Source organism: Acomys minous (assembly GCF_964271855.1).
Source record: "Acomys minous genome assembly, chromosome: 10".
NCBI classification, from domain to species: domain Eukaryota; kingdom Metazoa; phylum Chordata; class Mammalia; order Rodentia; family Muridae; genus Acomys; species Acomys minous.
Genome location: NC_140491.1, coordinates 113634220 through 113655614, shown reverse-complemented (window position 1 = coordinate 113655614; position 21395 = coordinate 113634220). Strand labels below are relative to the sequence as shown.

The 21395-nt window shown below is 41.0% G+C and overlaps 2 long non-coding RNA genes across 2 annotated transcripts in view; one reads left to right on the top strand and one right to left on the bottom strand.

The window, feature by feature from the left end:
- LOC311606256 overlaps window positions 1-19812 on the top strand; it is a 58276-nt gene extending 38464 nt beyond the window's left edge. Inside the window, exon 3 of the long non-coding RNA XR_014782274.1 lies at window positions 19678-19812. This is a non-coding gene — a long non-coding RNA (uncharacterized lncRNA). The remainder of the gene's footprint in view (window positions 1-19677) is intronic.
- Window positions 1-19869, bottom strand: part of LOC311606255 — a 38224-nt gene extending 18355 nt beyond the window's left edge. Inside the window, exon 1 of the long non-coding RNA XR_014782273.1 lies at window positions 19805-19869. This is a non-coding gene — a long non-coding RNA (uncharacterized lncRNA). The remainder of the gene's footprint in view (window positions 1-19804) is intronic.
- Window positions 19870-21395: the final 1526 nt, after the last annotated feature.

Below are 21395 nucleotides of genomic sequence, written 5' to 3'. Positions count from 1 at the left end.
GATTATAAATTCTAAGTAGTCTCAACTGCAGCATTGCAGGGTCTGTAAATCAGTCAAGAATATAAGCCAGTCTTTCAAGTCACTCAGCAAAGTGAGCAGATTCCTGCTGAAGACTTAATGCATGCAAGCAATGAGCGTTTCTAAAAAAGTCTCACCGTCAACATGAAGTGGTCCACAGCAGCTGCTATGAGGCTCAACATCAGTGTTATGTTGGCTCAACTACTAAGCAGCAATAACCACGATGTCCCTTAGGAGGCATTTAAGGGCCTGAGTGTATAGCAATTTAAAAACTAAGCTGGAAATCAAGGCTAATACCTAGTCTGTTTACAAAATATTTCTCCCTGTGTGCTTGTACCACCATCTAGTGGCTATGTAACTCGCAATCTGATCATTAATAGGAAAGTAACCTAGAAAAAGAGTAAAGAAGGAAGGAAGAAAGAGGGATTATAGGAAAAAAAGAAAAAGAAAACAGGAGAGAATTTTTTTTAACAGGGAGAGAAAAAAAAGTAAAAAATAAAAACTACAGGTAATATAATTTCCAGATCTTGAAATCTAATTCATAAAATTCTTGGGGTCTTACCAATTAAAATTAAGACATCATTTGTTTTGTGAATATATCTAGATATGAAAATTCCAAAATTGACATAGAAAATGCCTGATTTTTAAAAATACAGCTGAATTTCTAAGGACTTATCCCACAACATAAAACCTACAGAAATGTTTGTCTACGTGTCTACAGATATGAATATACAATCATATGATTGTTTGAAAAGTCTCAATATTGATAAGTACAACTCTTTACAGAAGGTATAGTACACCAGTAGAGTACAGCAGGAGGTCAGTCTTTTTTTTTTCCTTCCCTGAGACAGGGCTTCTCTGTGTAGCCCTGGCTGTCTTGGACTCTCTTTCTAGACCAGGCTGGCCTCAAACTCAGAGATCTGCCTGGCTCTGCCTCCCTGAGTGCTGGGATTATGGGAGTGTGCCACTGCGACCGGCTATAAAGTCAGTCTTTATGGTTATTACAGAACCATCTCTATTGTAGTTAATGGAGAAAAAGCAACTATATGGAACTATATGTTTCATGCTTTATCGCTTCTCTAAAACATATACAATTTACATGTGTAGAGTGACAGGAAAGAGTCCTTATAGGACAGAAAATGAGTTGGAAGCCAAGGATGAAAGCGTAAATCACATGAATCTAGTATGTATTCAAAACTAAATGTGTTTTAAATCTAGAACATTTACATGATAAAAAGAAACTGCCACCTGTGGGGTGTTAGTCAATAAGACCTCCCCGGCAACTTCCCATAGGAAGAAACATTTGAAACAGGTTACGTAAGTGTACATTTATTACAAAATAACAAAGATTGATGCTTCACCTTTTTCTATAGAAAAGGAAGTCCAGGGGCTGGGAAAGATGGCTGACAGTTAAGAGCACTTGCTGTCCTCACAGAAGATTGGCATTCAGTTCCTAGCACCCACATAGCAAGCAGCACCTCACAGCCATCAGTAACTCCAGGCCCAGGGGCCAGATCCCCTCTTCAGGCACCTGGCATGCATGTGGGGCATGTACATACATGTAGGCAAAACTCTCATACACGTAAGTAAAACAAATAACTTAAAAAAAAAAGACATTCAGTAGTCCAAAGGGGAAAGACTATTTGTAAATGCCATAAAAACCAAGCAATGAAAATATGAAACTATGTAACCGTCAGCTTTGATGTGCTGTACTGAGCCAGGCAGGGGCACGTTCTTGTGAGGAGATTCAAGATGTTCATGACTTTCAGTACCTGGCTCAAATGTTTAGGAGAGCAAAGGGAAGTACATTGGGACAGCTCTAGTTAGCAAGCAGATAACCAAAATAGAACTGGACTCAGAGAGTTAAAAAGAGGCCATGGAGTAGGGGGAACACTAACACACACAAAATAAATAAATCAAAATAAAAATGCTAATAATTAGAAAGGGTGTGATCTGTTATGAGACAGAAGCAGCAGAGAGAGTATGGAAGGAGGTATTCAATGGTGCAGGAACCTGATCAAAATGGACGGAGTTTGTCTTCCACAAAGGACTCTAGCTCACATCTTCCAAAGGCCTCTGCGTCACAGCTACAGCCAACTGTAGGCACCGACAAGACGAGAGCCACTGAAGGCCGTTGTGCATGTTTCACTCATGAAATAGAAATGCTTCATCACAAATACTATTTTTTTGTTTAGGACTTAGGAGCTCCTTGTCATCATCATAATCGCGGAAGCTTTATGGCATGAACTTTGTGAAAAGTCCCAGAGAAGACTTTGAGCAATGGGAACACTGGCACGAAGGGCTGGAGAGAAGAAAATGAACAGCTCACCAGTTACCTCACGCGACTGCGGGAAGCCGAAGCGGTGGGACTAGAGAGAGTTCCCAGAACACCTGAGCGCCTGCTAACCCGTTCGTCATTATTATGATGCTATCACTTCAAGAACATGGCACAGACGGAGTCACTCAGTGAGCAGCCTTGGGGTTTGCTCTTTTCACTCACAGTGGAAGGCTATGGAGAGATAGGCAGTTCTAGCCAGGTGGCTACAGGACGCCCCTTCCTCAACTCCTGAAGAAAGGAAAAATGCCTAGCGTGTCTGGATTTTATTTACTAAGCTGGTTAAGAAGAGACTTGTTGGATATTTGGCATCAGAGTTAAAGGGATCCATCGTTAGCACAGGCTACGAACCTAATATTCGGAATATTGAAAACTAACTTCGAGTCATCGAAGCCCTTAGGATGTATCAGAGTGCGTGGGTTCTCTTTGGGCAGAGCGGAAAGGGAGGGCACGCGAGCAGGACAGCAGGCGAGTCTTTGCTGCAGGAGGACGGTCCAGCTGCACAGCTACACGCAGCACTCCATTGGTACTCATTAGCAGAAGAGCTGGCACATTTCTGCATCAACTTTATACACCATGCTCAACAGGATTTTTGTTTTCAATGAAACCTTTCACTTTCAAGATCTTTTAATCCACTTGCATGCAATTGTAAGAAAAAAGATTCTGTAAATACCTCACCCACTTTCTCTTAAAACAACAACAACAACAACAAAATCTTAACAAAATTGTAGTGCAGCCTCAGCACCAGGAAGCTGGCAGAGGACGGGATACAGATAGATGCTCAGCTCTCACCCATCCCACCTCCTAGGTGATACCCACTGACCACGAATTGCTCACCACTATAATTTTAGAACTTCAAGAATGTCATACAAGCAGAGTGATTCAGACATAACCTTGGGGTTTACTTGCCTTCACTCACAGCTTCCTTCCAGGGAAAGATACTTGGCTTGTTGCCCGTGCCGATAGTTCCTCCCTTCTCCCTGTGACGTGGTGAAGCCTCTCCATCACATGAGCCACACGTTGTAACATGGTTTGCCTAACCACTTACACATTGCGGCGTATCTAAGGTTGCTTTTACCATGAGGAAGATGTGGTGACTTTGGAAAGGTTTTTGAAGGAAGATAATTCCTCCCGTTGCCATGCTATACAGTAGCTGGGTAGCTTTTATTTCTGTTTTTTTGGAGCCTTTTCAGATTGGCCTCTTTCGCTTAGCAACGGGTGTTTAAGTTCCCTCCACGCTCCACGCTGTCCACACTTCATAGCCCATTTCTTTTTAGGGATGAATGATACTTTATTGTCTGCATAAACCAGTTCACTCACCCTTTCTCATACTGAATGCCAGTTGCTTCCAAGGTTTGGCAATTATGAGAGAAGTTTTATAAACACTCGTGTGTACATTTCTGTGTGGAAGTAAGTTTTCATCTTCTTTGAGTAAATACCAAGGAGTGCGATCGCGAGAACATACGATAAGTGCGGGCTGCGTCTTTAAAGCGTCTGCCAGACTGCTTGCCAGAGCAGCGGAACCAGCTTACAACGGATGACTCCGTTTCTCTGAATCCTTGCCATCATTGGTGTTGTCTGTTGTTTGTTTGTTTTTCTAATAGGTATGTAGTAATATTTGGGATCTTAATTTGCATTTTCTAAGTTGCTCTACTACTTGGGATGCTTTGTCTCTTCTGTCCATTTTCTTACAATCTATTTTATGAAGTTTTGATACTCAGCCTACGAGTGCGAGGGTAACAGGCGTATGTCACATTCCCAGCTTTGCGGTTTTCTTTAAAATATTGACTTAGGGTTCTTCATATGTAGTTATATGAAGAACACATAATTATCAGATATGTTTGTAACTGCTTTTTCCCAGTCTGTAGATTATCTACAGCTTATACATTCTTATCCTTCAGCTTAATATAATAGACCACATTTTTCACTCTCCGTATCAGAGGGAGACTTGATAAATTCTTTTGTTTAGTATTTTATTATCATTTTTGAGGCTTTTATCTGTATGGAATAGTTGTACATTTTTGTTATATCTTTGGTTTTTGTTATCAGGTTTATATTGACTTAAGGTAATTTTTCATCTCTCCTCTAAGATACACTGACTCGCCCGCCCTAGAAGCCATCAACTGCCAATAGCTCCTCAGCTAGGAGTTGGGTTCATAACGCCCGCCACTCACCATATTTGGATACCTGATCTTATACAGGCAGCCACAGATGCTGTGATCATGTCATGGCCAGAGGATACCGCTTTGGAGTGGCCCCCAGACTTATGGCTCTTACAATCTTTCTGCCTTCTCTTCTGAAATGGCTCTCAGACCTTGCAGGGAATTGGTGATAAACTAGATGTTCCACTTATGGCTGATCATTTCACTGACACTTATTCCCTGCACTTTGGCCAGTGGTGAGTCTCTGAGTTAACCACCATTTACTGCACAAAGAGATGTCTCTGCTGAGCTCTGAGACCTGCGCTAAGCTATGTGTATAGAGATACAAATTTTGAAACAGTTCAATACTGTGTCCATTTAGCAAAACAGTAATGGTAGGTTCCCCCCGACTCTATAAACTCTCCAGCCATGGGTCACTGGCCTTTAAATCCAATCAGGGAAGAATTGGTTACTCTCATAACACCAATGGCACTATTGCACCCATGGGCATATCCGTAGTTATTGTTGTAGTTCAGAGCATCACGAGCTGGGTAAGAGCCCTGATTTCTTTCCCAGCTCAGCATCCTTCTGCCGCTATGGAAGAGAGCAGGAAAGAAGCATCTAAGTCAGCACCTACTCTCGTTCTCCATATTCTCTGACCTAAGTGTGTGGTGTCACCAGGAAAAGAGTCTTACCGGAAATAACCGCCTTTATTTCTCAAACACCCCTGACTAACAACCTGAGGAGAGATAGCCACACCGAGCACTGGCAATCTATGCCTTCTGCAAGGAGCACTGTCCAATGTTCAAGAAAAAATGCAGCTGATCTCTTTTATGAATTTTTTTTGGTAAGTCTTTCCCATCTTTCAAGGTTCAGCTTAGGGGTCTGCTTCCTCTACTGAGATTTTAATGCCTCTTATTAGAAGAAGCAGGTTTACATGTGTTTTTTTCAAACATCGTTAATGTTAGTTACCATTCCCTCCACCCCCACCTTTGATGAACCCTCCCATCTGCTCCCCACTCAAACCTCCCTACTGAGACCCCTACTTTCTCCTTCATGTCACTTGTGTCCTACCATCCTCACCATAAGGCCTTTCTTCCCTTTCTCTGCCAATGGCTCCTTTCTAGCTTCCTGAAATAGAAAAATAAAAATTGTAGAAATGTAACCAGGCAATGTAACCAGGCAAAGAGAACATTTTGAAGAAAAGATACTGTCTTTGTGGGTGCTAGAGATAAACACTCACAAATATTAGGCTTCATGCTTGTGCAGCACGTACATTACCAACACAGTTATCTGTAACCCCGGTGCTGGGGTAGGGAGTGGCACAGAGACAGGCTGAATCCGGGAGTTCATTGGTCATCCAGCCTAGCTGAATCAATGGACTCCAGGCTCAGCCAGAGACTGCATTGTATACACACCTGCCTGTCTACATGTGCATCATACATGAACATGCATACAACACACACACACACACACACACACACACACACACACACACACACACACACCCCACACACACACACACCACACACCAACCCTAAGAGAGGTTTAGAGCTCTAGCAAATAGCTTGGAAATGTATTCACAATAAGAACATGGAAAAGAAAGGTCAAAAGAAAATAAGCAAATTTTAGAAGGACAAAGTTGGAAAGGAAAGGAATTGCAATTAGTATTCTATGTTGCTTTGCTTTAAAAGATTTTTTAAGGTATCATAATAATGCAACATTGAGTGTATTTCTCTCGCCAAATGTGACATGATTTGAGGGGAACACGATAAGGAGAAATAGGAGAAAAGAGGGTGGGGCACAACAGAGGCCTGGGAAATGTATCACAAGCTTGGCAGTTCTAGATTACTCTAACCAAACAATGGTGTTAATCTAGAACCTAACTTAAAAATACAAGTAATGAGGATTACAATTCATTCTGGAGATATTTGGCCAATAAAGAGCAATGCTGCTCAAAATACAAGAGTCTCCTGCTTCCTCACAAGCTAAGGGAACCAAAAGACCCTCCCCAGTCATGAATCTAACATGTACACTTGCAGGTATTTGTCTGCACACACAGGTAGCTATTAAAGGGCAGGAAAAAACGCAACAGTAAGAAGCTATGATGGCTGAATTTATGCAGCAATAAGGTTAGATTACTCTTCCCAGAAAGTCAATCACATGAGAGCTTAGATGCTCTGTGAAGACATTTTTTTTTTGATGGGTTTAACATTTAAATCTGGAGATTCTGAGTAATGCAGATAGATTACCCTGCATCGTAAGCCTCTCTCATCAGCTCAACGCAGTAAGACACAACAGACTGATGTGTCCCCGAGGGAGAAGTAATTATGCTTCCAAACTCAAGCCATAACTCTTCTCTGGGTGTCCAGCCCGCCAGTATGTACCCCAGTTTGGATGTGCCAGCTCCATAATCACACAAGACAATGACTTAAAATTAAATTGTAAGACACACACCATGGGTGTGGAAAGAAGAGGAAACAGAGACAGGGTGGTGTTCAATTTCTCTTCCACACTTGTAAGGAAATACAGAGATTGGACTGGGACTTTAAAAGTAAAGTAAGGAAAATGCTGATCAGATGGCCTTAGGAAATTGAAAAGTCACCTGTCAAGGTGATTCTCATGAGCACAGGTGCATAAGGGTTAATTTACAAGGCATGTTTGTTGAAAGATTTAAATTTCAATTCAATCACGAGAGATGCTACACTGCTAAAATTTTTCACAATAATCTAGTGGTAAATCTTTTAATTGAATCAAAGGCCAAAAATAAAATGTTAAGAAGAAGCTCCAGCTATAGAAAACAGTGAGACCAACCTACTTTCATATACTGGAAAACACAGCTTCAGATCCCTACTGTTTTGAATTTGCTGCCTTGTCTTGGATTCCTTATTTCATTCCTCTAATCTTGTCTTCCTACACCTATCTCAGTGGGGACAATTGTGCCTCTCATACAACCATGGGGATAATTAAATAAGATGTTTATATAAAATCCACATCACACAGGACAAGAAGCCAGTAAAGGGTAACGTGTACTAGTTGCTTCCAGGGAGCACTTTAAAGGACATCAGGTTTTAAAGTGACTCCTCCTGACAGAGTGAGTTTAATATCTCTCTTCCTGTCTCAGAGAAGGGAAGGGGAGGAAGGAGGAAGAAAGACAAGATGCTGATCTCTGAGAAACAAAGCACTCACCGTAGAGGGTGAGAATGTAGCTGGAGGGTTCTTGTTAGTGCAAATGTCATCTTCAGGCAGACAATAAGGGGGCTGGAAATGTATATTTGTTCTCTACTGAATTGGTAATGGGGTAAGTGTGTAAGATTTTAATACCTGACACCAGAATTTCTCTGAGGAAGAGAATTATCTTCATTAAGGAGCACACTTTGCTCACTTTCCCCATCATGGTGCAGAGCATAGAGGTTGGTGACAAACATGGCATCATAAAGACAAAGAGCTGCTTTCCACAAGGGAGGGATTTCTTGTCTGCCTGCTTTCTTTTCTTTTCTTTTTCTTCTTCTTCCTTTCTTTCTTTCTTTCTTTGCTTCTTTCTTTCTTTCTTTCTTTCTTTCTTTCTAACTTAAGGATAAAAGAGGCAAAAATGACTAAAGGTAGAAGAAAGAGAGGAAGAAGAGAAAGAAAACAGAAAAACAAAAGCGACCTGGAAAGAGGGCAGCTGAAGAGCCAGCAAACCCTTGGGTTTCAAGGCGATGAAGGAACAGGATGCTGCTGTTCTGAAACTTCATCTCGGGTGAGCAAATCTGTGCATGTGGAAGGGCTCTGCTACTTACACATGGACTTTCTTTCAAGGGGTGGGAGGGTGTACCCCTGTCTGTCCTGGAACTGACTCTGTAGACCAGGCTGACCCAGAACTCAGAGATCCGCTTGCCTCTGCCTCCTGAGTGCTGGGATTAAAGGTGTGCACCACCACGCCCAGATAGGATCATATAGTTTAAGTCCCTAGGATAGAGGTGTCATCTACAAGTCCCAAGGAATCTACAAGTTTTAGTGCACGTTGTCATCAATCTTATTTCTTCTTAAAACATACATTCCCCAGCATCATTTTAAGCACATCTGCCAAATACACTTATCGTTGCCATCAGAGGCACAGCCACCATCTCCTTCCACTTCCTACTTCTTAATTAAAGTATATGCAACATTTGGATCACGCCTCCTTCTTCCAGGAAGTCACCTTTGAGTATCCCAGCCCAAAGCTACTCTTCCAACCTCAAATGTCAATGTTTCAGATGCACATATATCATTAATTTGATGGCATTTTTCATCTTCTCATATGAATCTATTTTACCGAATGTGTTATGTGACAATTTTACACATGTAAACAATCTGTTCTGCTGGCCCTCTCCTAGCACCCTCATCCCTATCCCATCCCTGTCACCCACAGCCACCCTGCCCCCGACCAATCCCTTTCCCAGATTCATCACTCCTGGTTTTGTTTTATGCTCCATTTAGAACCTACCAGAACCCAGTAGAGTCACAGACCTAAAAGCAATGGCTTCCCCTCCTTGAACCTGAGTAGCAAACGGTTCAGCAGTGAGGGAAAGGCCCTCTGAGCTTCTCTTTCATGCATATCTGAATGTTTTACACAGAGCCAGGGCAGGCATCTACAGAAAAGGGCTGTGACATAATATATGCAACTTTTGATCCCCCCAAAAAAGAGTCTAAACTTTTTCAGGGAAGGGAATAATTAATTCAGTAATTTACTAGTTAATGGAAACAAACAAACAACGGTATTGCTGTTTGATGTAGTAGAGATAAGTAGCAAGGAATGTGACTAGGGGTTTCACTTTTCTATATTAAAAGCAGAGAAATTTTTACTGAAAATCATAAAGTATGGTTATTTTTTTCGAAATCATATACTAATTGTGAGCCATAGTATATAATAAATACTATCTTAATTTCATTATACACTACAAACAATTTAACAATAGAGGACTAATGGTAGCCTCCACCAGTGAGTACAACTGCCTATTGTGCCTATTTATCAGACTATGACTGCCTCCTCCAAAGGATTCCTTGTGTTCCCATTTTCCTGGAAACAGTGTATTTTTAAAAGGGTTCTCCAATTAACATCAGCCTACCCTTTAACTCCATAAAATAAATCAATGATCATGTTAATTTCTACAAACAGTAAGTGCATTGGAGCCAAAAAAGCATCCCTACAAAAGATCCACTCACTTTCTGATTCCAATGATTTCTGGTCAAGAAACCAGAGTTTCCATTGCTCATGTATTTCCTACAAGACACTCTTCTGTTTTCATTGATTCGTGTATCGACGGTGACATTAACCATCAATAGAACAGGACACTAGGAGAAAAATACTCTTGGCCAAGTCCATCAAAAATTACTGCAGATTATCACTACAAAAATTCAAAAAGGATGAGCCAGGAGGATTTAAACCTTGGTGTTTTGTGAAATAACTCTTACTGACTGTCTAAGCCACAGAAGGAATCCATTTGTGAGGCTGTCACTATAATATAGGTGCACTAACTACAGCTCGGTCCCTACTAAATGAAAATGGCGATTCTCCATAGTTGGTCACGAAGCAAACCTCAACAGATACAAGAAGATTGAAATAATACCTTGTATCTTATCAGATCACCATGGTCTAAGGCTGGACTTCAACAACAACAGAAATAACAAAAAGCATACTAACACGTGGAAACTAAACAACTTTCTACTTAATGACACATGGGTCATGGAAGAAATAAGGGAAGAAATTAAAGACTTCCTGAAACTCAATGAAAATGATGGAACAACATATTCAAATTTGTGGGACACACTGAAAGCAGTGCTAAGAGGAAAATTCATAGCACTAAATGCCTTTAAAAAGAAAATGGAATCATCCCACATAAACAACTTAACAACACATCTGGAAGCTCTCGAAAAAAAAGAAGCAGAAATACCCAAGAGGAGTAGACGCCTAGAAATAATCAAACTCAGGGCTGAAATCAACAAATTAGAAACAAAGAGAACAATCCAAAGAATCAACAAAACCAAGAGCTGCTTCTTTGAGAAAATTAACAAGATAGACAAACCGTTAGCCAACCTAACGAAAAGACAGAGAAACACTATCCAAATTAACAAAATCAGAAATGAAAAGGGAGACATAACAACAGATACTGAAGAAATACAAAGAATCGTAAGAACCTACTTTAAAGGCATTTATGCCACAAAATTCGAAAATTTAAGGGAAATGGACAAATTTCTCGACCGATTCCATTTGCCAAAATTGAACCAAGACCAGATAAACAAATTAAATAGCCCTATTTCGCCTATAGAAATAGAAGCAACCATTGATAGTCTCCCAACCAAAAAAAGCCCAGGGCCAGATGGCTTCAGCGCAGAATTCTACCAGTCCTTCAAAGAGGAGTTAATACCGATACTAGTCAAGCTATTCCGAAAGATAGAAATGGACGGAACATTACCAAATTCCTTCTATGAGGCCACAATTACATTGATACCTAAACCTCACAAAGACCCAACAAAAAAAGAGAATTTCAGACCAATTTCTCTTATGAACATTGATGCAAAAATACTCAACAAAATACTCGCAAAGCGATTACAACAGCATATCAAAGACATTATCCACCATGACCAGGTAGGATTCATTCCAGGCATGCAGGGATGGTTTAACATACGGAAATCCATCAATGTAATCCATCATATAAACAAACTGAAAGAGAAAAACCACATGATCATCTCTCTTGATGCAGAAAAAGCATTTGACAAAATCCAACACCCATTTATGTTTAAAGTTCTGGAGAGATCGGGAATACAAGGCACTTATCTAAACATAATAAAGGCTATTTACAGCAAACCAACAGCCAACATTAAATTAAATGGAGAGATACTCAAGGAAATCCCTCTAAAATCGGGAACCAGACAAGGCTGCCCTCTGTCCCCATATCTCTTCAATATAGTTCTTGAAGTTCTAGCCAGAGCAATAAGACATCAAAAGGAGATCATGGGGATCCAAATGGGAAAGGAAGAAGTCAAATTATCCCTATTTGCAGATGATATGATAGTGTACATAAGCGATCCCCAAAATTCCACCAGAGAACTCCTGCAGCTGATAAACACCTTCAGCAAATTGGCAGGATACAAAATAAACTCGAAAAAGTCAGTAGCCTTTCTGTATACAAATGACAAACAGGCAGAGGAAGAAATTAGGAAAACTACTCCCTTCACGATAGCCACAAACAATATAAAATATCTAGGAATAACTTTAACCAAGCAAGTGAAGGACTTATTTGAAAAAAACTTCAAACCTTTGAAGAAAGAGATTGAAAATGACATCAGAAGATGGAGGGATTTACCTTGTTCATGGATCGGGAGAATTAACATAGTAAAAATGGCCATCTTACCAAAAGCAATTTACAAATTCAATGCAATCCCTATCAAAATACCTACAAAATATTTTGAAGATATTGAAAGATTAATTCTCAAATTCATATGGAGAAATAAAAAACCCAGAATAGCAAAAACAATCCTATACAATAAAAGATCCTCCGGAGGAATCTCCATACCTGATCTCAAGCTGTACTACAGAGCAACAGTAATTAAAACAGCATGGTACTGGCAAAGTAATAGGCTGGTGGATCAATGGAATCGAATTGAAGACCCGGAGATGAACCCACACACATTTGCTCACTTGATTTTTGACAAAGAAGCCAAATCTATTCAATGGAAAAATGATAGCATCTTCAACAAATGGTGCTGGTCTAACTGGATGTCTACATGTAGAAAAATGCAATTAGACCCTTATTTGTCACCATGCACAAAACTCAAGTCCAAGTGGATTAAAGACCTCAACTTAAAACCAGAGACATTAACTCAGTTAGAGGAAAAAGTGGGGAAGAGCCTGGGACACATAGGCGCAGGAAACAACTTCCTGAACAGTACACCCACAGCCCAGGCCTTAATGTCAACAATTAATAAATGGGACCTTATGAGGCTGAGAAGCTTCTGTAAGGCAGCAGACACTGTCAAGAGAACAAAGCGACAGCCTACAGACTGGGAAAAAATCTTCACCAACCCTTCATCTGACAAAGGTTTAATATCCAAAATATATAAAGAACTCAAGAAATTAAACACCACAAAACCAAACAACCCAATCGCAAAATGGGGCTTAGAACTAAATAGAGAATTCTCAACAGAGGAATATCAAATGGCTGAGAAACACTTAAAGAAATGCTCATCCTCGTTAGGCATCAGAGAAATGCAAATCAAAACGACACTGAGATTCCATCTTACACCCATCAGAATGGCTAAGATCAAAAACTCAAATGACACCACATGTTGGCGAGGATGTGGAGAGAGAGGAACACTCCTTCACTGCTGGTGGGAATGCAAACTAGTACAACCACTTTGGAAAGCTATCTGGCGTTTTCTCAGAAAAATGGGAATAGGGCTTCCTCAAGACCCAGCTATCCCACTCCTTGGAATATACCCAGAAAATGCTCGAACACACAACAGGGACATATGCTCAACCATGTTCATAGCTGCTTTATACACAATAGCCAGAACATGGAAACAGCCTAAGTGTCCCTCAGTAGAAGAATGGACTAAGAAACTATGGTACATTTACACTATGGAGTATTACTCAGCTATTAAAAACGAGGAATTCCCGAAATTTGTGGACAAATGGATTGACCTAGAAATTATCATAATGAGTGAGTTCACCCAGAAGCAAAAAGAGACAAACGGTATATACTCACTTATATCAAAACACTAGTCCAAGGGATACGTCCCATGAAAAACCTTACTTACCAAGAAAGTGGGTCAGAGGAGAGGACATCCTATTGAGACTTTAGGCGAGAGTAGCATGGAAGAATGGGGAAATAACAGGACCCACAGGGTCCTGGAAACCTACAAGAAGAACTTTATGACAGGCAGATCTGGGTCCTGGGGTCCTCCTCAAACTAAGGCACCAGCCAAGGAGAAATAGGCAGTAAACTTCGAACCCCTACCAAGACCTAGCCGACGAACACGATATTCTCCACTGTTGAGTGGAGAGTGAGATCTGATTCTCACGTGAACTCTGGTGCCCCTTTTCTGACCATGTCCCCTGGATGGGGAGGCCTGGTGGCACTCAGAAGAAGGATAGCAAGTTACCAAGAAGAGACTCAGTAATCTTAGAGCATACATAGGGGGAAGAAGTCTCCCTCAATCACAGACATAGGGGAGGGGAGAAGGGGGGAAGTGGGAGGGAGGGAGGAATGGGAGGAAACAGGGGAAGGGCTAACAATCAAGATGTAATATGAATAAATTAATAAAAAAAAAAGCTTAAAAAAAATAAAATAAAAGTTGACAAGTTGTTCTAAAAAAAAAAAAAAAAAAAAAAAAAGAAAATGGCGATTCTCTTCTTTTTGTATCCTGATCATAAAATACAAAGAGTAAAAATAAGCCACCAATGGTGGGGAAAACCCCCGAGGGTGGTTCTGGTCTGGTACCCTGGAAGGAAAGACTCTAACTAAAGTTGAGTAGCCTTGTACTGCAGAAAAATGACCTGTCTCTATGTGAGCCAACTGTTTTGAGTGTTGGTGACTATGGAAATCGTAATGGGTGCTTATGAAAAGTGGGCTACTGTGGTAGGAAAGACAGCTCAGGGCATAGGAAATACCATACAAGAGGGTGGATCTGAATGTGACTCCTCAGAACTCATGTAAAAGAAGGATGGACAGTCTGAGCATATGTAACCTCAGAATTCCTACGGGAGATGGGAAAGAGGGGCAGGAGAATCCTTGGAAACGCATGGGCCAGTTCGTCTGGTGCGCATGCATCAGAAGAGTAAGGAAGAGACCATTTTCAACCAGGTGGAAAGTGAAGACTGACACCTGGGGCCATCCCCTGCTTCCACATGCATGTCATCGCATGTGCACACCTGTATTCACACAGACAAATGTGTGTATATGCAGGCATAACCACATACAAGAAGTGGACTACTGAACCATTTTGTAATGCTGTTATAGTGTATTTTAGAGTTAGGGCCCAGAGAGTCATATATTAGCTAGCAATTCAAATGATGAGTTGTTGGGTCATGTTCTAAGAAACACTTCCTTGGTCTTTTATGAGTGTAGGGTCCGTTGTCTCTGCAGTGAAAAGTAGAAAAGATGCTGATGAGCTTTTCTCCATGGGACCTGAGCTAACCTGGCTCAATGGCATGTAAGCATCAGAAACTGCCTAGGTTAGGGACTTACAATTTAAGTATCCCAACACGGCGTGTTACACCTGATACTTACCATGGTATTAGGAAAGGTTAATATTTTGCTTCTATGTGATTAAACTTAAAATGAACAAGACGACAAATCACTTCAGTGCTGTATTTTCAGCATGGCGTGAATGATGCCCCTAAGTTCCTCTTTAAATAGTCAGAATTTGGTCAAATGTGTCTGGGTCGGTTGCTGCAGACATGGGATCCTTATAGTAGTAATTGTTCGGTTCCGATGCAGTCGCATCTAGGTGATTCCAACTGGTTGCACCTTCCAGGCCCAGCACTGGCAGTGCAAACCGTGTCCTTACTGCGAGAACACCCATGAAAAGCCTGGTTACCAGAATGCTTTAACAAGGCTTTTGGTTGGCCCTGCAGTTACGGTCCAGGTCTTAAACTAATTTTGTCACTTTAGTTCTATAACTTACAGTGTCAAATCTTTCTGCATTGGGACTTTGAAAGGACCCAAAGCAAACACACCTGTAGATGGCAAGACACAATGGTGCGAGTTCTCCCTGTCTCTGTTTCTTGCTAGCTTCACAGCGGCCTCCATGGTCTTATTATTCAGAATAACATTGAGGATCATCCCATCTCAATGTCCCTTAGTTCACTAAATACCAAGTCTCTACATTCTGTTCCTGCAAGCATCCCTCCGTGCCTTCCACCTTCTCAGGCTTGGCACATCTCTGAATTAAAATGCCTTCCATATTTCGGACAGGTCACAAAGCCTTTGATTCTGCACATTTCCCTGTGGGAACACACTGGCTAACTGACATATGTGAAAATCCAGGAAATGGCCATGTTCCTTCATGTCCCTTGTGCTCTAGGATGGAAATCAATAACCCCTTGTCCACTAAGACCATATATATCCTTAAGAAGAAAGAAAGAAAGAAAGAAAGAAAGAAAGAAAGAAAGAAAGAAAGAAAGAAAGAAAGAGAGGAAGAAAGGCGAATGCCTACTGGTAATTATTCCTCAGAGATCACAATTATCTCTTTTACAGACAGCATACATAGAATGAATCATTGTTTTAATGAATTTCAGCACATTCAGAACAATAATCCAGATAAGAAGAGGAGCTTTGTTAGTTAGAAATGTGGCCAATGACTCATCGCAATGAGCATTTGTAAATTAAGATGTGTGGACAAAGGGGTATGCTGTGGGACATACTACAGCTTACATGGCAAGATTTTTTAAAAAATCTATCTTATTTTATTTTATTTTGCAGAGGGGAAGTTACAAGGGCAGAAGGCAGATACAAAAGGACAGAGAGATGAGTGGGACAGGGGAGTATGCTGTGAAAACCAAAAATTTAAAAAGGAAGAAATGTGGCCAGGGAGGTGGGTCATTCAGTAAAATGCTGGACGAGCATGCATGCAAACAAGTATGATCCGTAAAAACCACAGAGAGGAGGCAGGCATGGTGAAGGGTGCTTTTTATTCCAGGCCATGGAGAAACTCTGTCTCAAAATGCTAGAACTCAGAAGGCAGAGGTGGGCACTTATGAGTGTGAGGTCAGCCTGCTCTACTTAGAGTTCTAGGCTAGCCAAGGTTAGAAAGAGAGACATCCCTATCTCAAAAAGAAAAAATATACAAACAAACAAACAAAAACAAACAAACCAAACATTCTAAGGTACATGGTAGCTGAGAAGCAACAGCCAACTTTGACTCTTCCCTAGGGAAAAAACTTAAAAGATTTTTGCGCAAAAATGTTTCATACCCCATTCAGCAGCAGGAACACATGAAGTGTACACACACACACACACACACACACACACACACACACACAGAGGCCATTTACATACTTAAACATACATTTTCAAAAAGGAACAGCTGTCTTTTCTTCTCACACCAATTCACCCAAATTATTTTTGAAACCTAGGAAATTAGTAATACTTATTAAATGATTTTCATAAATTGCAGTACTGTTGTAAATGGTAGACCTCAAAATAGAGCACAATTATGCAAAATATAAAATAATGATCATAAGCAAGGATCTTGTTGCCTTATTTTTCTGTTGCTAGTTCCAAGAACAAAATTCATAGGTTTGGCCATTATTACTATAGGTACAGTACCAAGTAGGAATGGTAAGGTTAAAAGCTGGTGGCAAAGAAAAAGCTGCTCATGGCACAGAAGTCTGTTCTCAAAAGAGTGATGGGGGCAGATGATGCTCAACATTCGATATATACTTACATTAAGATATCCCTGTGTAACTCAATTACCATGCACAATAAATTTATACAACCCATTTAAAAAAGAGAGAGAATTAACATCTGGAAAAAAGGTCACATGTGCTTAGGACTTAACGTTGATTTGATTTGTTACATGTGATCTCTGAGACTCAGACGGAGACGTGCTGGAAGAACAGCATGCAGGCTTTTCATGATCGGGCAACCCTCTACCTGCCTGCATATTGCACTTCTTCAAAGGTCCTTCTGTGTCTGAAACCCATTGGCCAAATAAACAGAAGGCACCAGCTTCAGACTCAGCTAAGCCTGAGGCTAGACCAACGGAAGAAAGCAGGTGGGGTAGACAGCCGGAGGAGGAGGAGATTCTGCGGAAAATACAGACTGCAGGGAACTGTTTGCAATCGGTTATGTTTTGTACAACCATTATCTCATTCAACTCTACAGGGCAGGTACTGTTGGTGCTTGCATTTTACAAATACAAATTTAAACTACAGAGCTAAGCAAGGCAGCCATGGCTAAAGAGCTGGTGCGGCTGACAAGCTCATGGTGATAACCAGCACAGTGAATGCCAATCCCCCTGTCAGAAATTCCACCTAAGCAAATATGGTCTGTTTGTGATAAACCAAAACCCAGTTCTTACAGGGTTCGAGATAACTATAAAAAAAAAAAATTATTCCTCGCCATTGAGCATAAAATTGAAGAACGAGTCCAGGCAAGGGGGTTATTTGTAAAAAGCACTGCATGATATAAAATACTGGTTCTTAGTGTATAATAGCAGGCTTATTTGTTCAAAACAAAACAACCCCCCCCCAAAAAAGCATATTGTACAGATGATTCAAGGTGGTCTGAACATAAAACCTGCTTAATAAACCTTTTTGTGTTAAACTCGCCAAACCATGTCTTTTACATCTACAGCCTCAAACAATAGTACTAGATGTAGAAACAAGTTTGGTGCAAAACATCTGCTTCTATACGTCCTCTTGATGTCTCACTTTAACACATGAATTGATGCTTTTGCAAGAACCTATGTCAAGGAAGGCATAGGACTCAGAGCATGTGAAACAGGACCAAGAATTCTAATCCTATCGGGGTCGGATGGAGAGCAGAAAGAAAGACCTCAGAGCATAGCTTCCTGTGCAGGAGCTCCTAGGTGGTCCTCAGGCTTGCTTAAATAGGAGAAAACCAACCAACCAAACTGGAACCCTCAAATTCTCGGCACAAAAACAAAAAAACATCTTTCAAACATACTTCGTCAGAAAGAGTTTATAAAGGGTGTGTCAGTCACCGGTTAGACACATAAAAACGACAATCTTATTTTTTACTCAACATCTATGGTAGACAAACACAAGGGTCTGCAGCAGTCTCAAAAGGATAGTGGTTCCTGGGTTCGTGGAGGATGGAGGCAGAAGTGTTTCAGTGAACAGAGAAAATGCACCAGGCAGCCCTTGTGTTCAGGGAGGAAGGAAGAGGGCAGAGATGGGAGGCAGCAACTGCGACACTGCACACAGTTCTCAGGGCTGGGGGGGGGGGCGGGGAGAGAGGTGGAGAGAGAGAGAGAGAGAGAGAGAGAGAGAGAGAGAGAGAGAGAGAGAGAGAGAGAGAGAGAGGAGAGACAGTCAACGTATCAAGAGTGCAATGGAAAAGATGGCGGCTGGGAAAGCTTCTTTGCTTAAGTAAGAGAAAGCAATTTTGAGGGCCTGAAGTAGAAGAAAGCTATTGGTGCATTTTTTCCCTGACTGGCCCCTAGGACAGTGCTACTGTTATATAGGAACATAGAGAAATCCTTGATACCAAATGCCTAACACGCTCTTGCAGAGTTCCGGGTGTGAATAGTGAAAGACCCCTGGCTCTTATGCTCATACACATTACAAGCGTGGCCAGGAAGATAATTCATATGGCCACCCCAATCACATGAGGGTCTGTGGCTGTATTTTAAATAAGGAAATTGACCTAACTGGGTGAGGTGACAGAAGCAGTTTCCCAGTTAAATATCCTTGATGGTGACAGATCAGTGTCTTCTATCCCTAAACTGCTAAAGCTTGGTTAGCTGAGAAATCTCCACTGCAGTAAGAGTTCTCCCCAGTGTGAAAGGACCTATGCTTGGGCAGATCTTCTGACAAGCACACTAGTTACCAGTGGTGAGTATATAATTAATTATATTGCAGTTTTCTTTTATTTTTCAATCTGAAGGGTAAAATGGCTTTAACCTTTTTCAGGGCTTTAGAAAAATAAACTTGATTTCTTAATTTATTTTTTTTATAAAATATATTTTGGCCACATTTCCGCCTCCTGCAACCCCTCTAGGTCCTCCCCACCGCCTCACTCTCCCAACCTCATGGTCTTTCTCTTTCCACATAAGAAAACAGAAACAAAACCAAAACCAGGCCAATTAGAAACAGCCTCGGCGTCTATCAGCGGATGAATGATGACCCGTGGCAGTCACACAGTGGATTACTCAGCTGTTACCACTAGAGGGTTACTCAGGTGTTAACAAGTTTCTCTTTTCTGTCTCAGGATGTTTGTCCAACCAATGCATTTTCAAGTTCTCACTGTATCTTAAAGCAAGCTTTGAAAAGATTTAGTAAAGAAAACCCTGCAATGTTCAGCACCAATGCTATCTGTTGCTGAACACCCTTAAGTGTCGGTTGCTAACAATACAACCCACTGTAGCAAGGAAATGAAGATCCAAATAATTTTAAGGCCCTGTGCCTACTGAATTGTTTTTACTTTTTATTATTATTATTTTTACTTTTTTATTTTTTTATCCTCTTGACAGTATTATGAGTGATGGACACCAAAGCCGGAGCTCCTAAGCTTACAAAGACTGGAAGCCAGCTTGAGAGCTTGAATAGGGAGTTTGTCTGCCTAAACACTTCTGTCCAAAAGGGAAAACACTGACTTACCTTTATAGCTTGTCAGGAACTCTAAATTCAAAAGACAGGGACCTGCAGCTCTCCAGGCACTCTCAGGACTGCAGCTGCCTAGGGCTGTGCTGTCCAACGCGTTGTTACTCAGTCAGGCCCCAGCTTGGGAAGGAATACAAATTCGCAAGCCTTTCCAACGACGCCGAATTGGTATCTGTTTTAACAAGCCGGCCTAAGTCATGTCCCACAACTTCTGATAATCCCTAGGCACCGAGTACAGGACTTGCCATAGACAAGAGGCACCTGGCCCTGCCCAGCAGAAGCATGGATCACGAGGCAGCTTATCGGACAAGCAGACTTTCCTGTGCAGGCTCCGCAGATCAATGTATGTTTTACAAAGGTCCCCAGAGGATTCCTTCGCAGGTTCATGTCGGAAGCTGAAAGAGGCTGACATTCTCTGTTCTCCTGGAGGATTTCTCCATGAGCAATCAGTTCCTCGGGGGCTTGTTGTATCAGGCAGTAGCCGGAATGCTTTGGGCATCTTTCCCACAGATGTGGGCAGCGAGTTTTGTGAGCTAATGAGTTACACAGTCACTAATACAAATTCAAGTGTGACCAATTCCTGTCACCGCCACATTAAAAAGACTTTGGGCAATGACTGTGTTTTGAAGCTATAAAATCTCTAATGATGAATGAACTTCTAGGAACAATGACAGAAGTAAACAAAGGTTTGTGAGGGTTTGGATTTAGAGCAGGTACAAATCACAGTCAGAAATGCGGGTTTTGTCTGGTCTTGCGCTGAATTCCTTTCCCTCAGATTTAACAAGAATTGACTAAAGAATTTACCTAGGATGATCTATGACTTAGATTTGCCTCAGCAAGGCACCTGCAGCCTACCATGAGGTCAGGTTTCCGTAATATCTCAATGGCTTGAGTTGTGTAAGAATTAACTTCAACTAAGTATATACCTGGTGAGCTAGGGTCAGGAGTTGATGTCAAAGGGTCTTATATACACCTCATAGCCTCGGACACTCCTGGAACTCTACCATCCTAACTCCAACACCCACACGTACAGGCCTGGGAACCCAGGATTAGAAACACCGTTACAGGACAGAGGTGCCGGCCAAGCACAGAGACATAGCTTTAAATTTTTCTAGCTAATTCTGATTCACATGCCCAACATCAACAGATAGTCATTAACCACTTGACAAGTTTATTGTCTATGAAGACTTTTACACACAATCCATGGTTGCTACACTATCATTACTTGAACGAGACACACCATCAAAGTTTCCTTTTATGCATATAAAATGTTATGTGTCGCTTTGATGAATGCAGTATTTGCTACATTCAACTTCTGAATGAAAATCTATCATCTATATGTGAAAGTCAATAGTGATTTCAATTTTGATAACTTCAACTTTTAGTCATATACCATCTTACACTTTAAACACAGCACCAATATTTACATAATCCCAAGAATATTAACGAACATTACTAAATATTATCAAAATGATTTCCTGGATTCAGACAAGCATTTACTTCTATTTGAAATTTACATTGTTTGAAAACCTGACCCTGTACTTCAGTCTGTGTAACCTTGATTACAATTATTTAAAGTAGACAAACG